The sequence below is a fragment of the Arachis duranensis genome, chromosome 2, assembly GCF_000817695.3.
Source record: "Arachis duranensis cultivar V14167 chromosome 2, aradu.V14167.gnm2.J7QH, whole genome shotgun sequence".
Taxonomy (NCBI): domain Eukaryota; kingdom Viridiplantae; phylum Streptophyta; class Magnoliopsida; order Fabales; family Fabaceae; genus Arachis; species Arachis duranensis.
This window is the reverse complement of record NC_029773.3, coordinates 64,323,975-64,324,248: the sequence shown is the minus strand read 5'-3', so window position 1 is coordinate 64,324,248 and position 274 is coordinate 64,323,975.

Sequence of the window (274 nt, the reverse complement as noted above, 5' to 3'; positions counted from 1 at the left end):
CCACAACCAACTTCTAAGTTTGGTGTTGAACCCCCACATTCAAACTCTAAGTTTGGTGTTGGGAGGTTCCAACATGGCTCTGAGTATCTGTGAGGCTCCATGAGAGCCCTTTGTCAAGCTACTGACATTAAAGAAGCGCTTGTTGGGAGGCAACCCAATGTTATATTTTATCTATTTCCCTTTGTTATTTTATGTTTTTTATAGGTTGATGATCATAAGAAGTCACAAAATCAATTGAAAAAGCAAAAACAGAATGAAAAACAGGAAGAAAAAC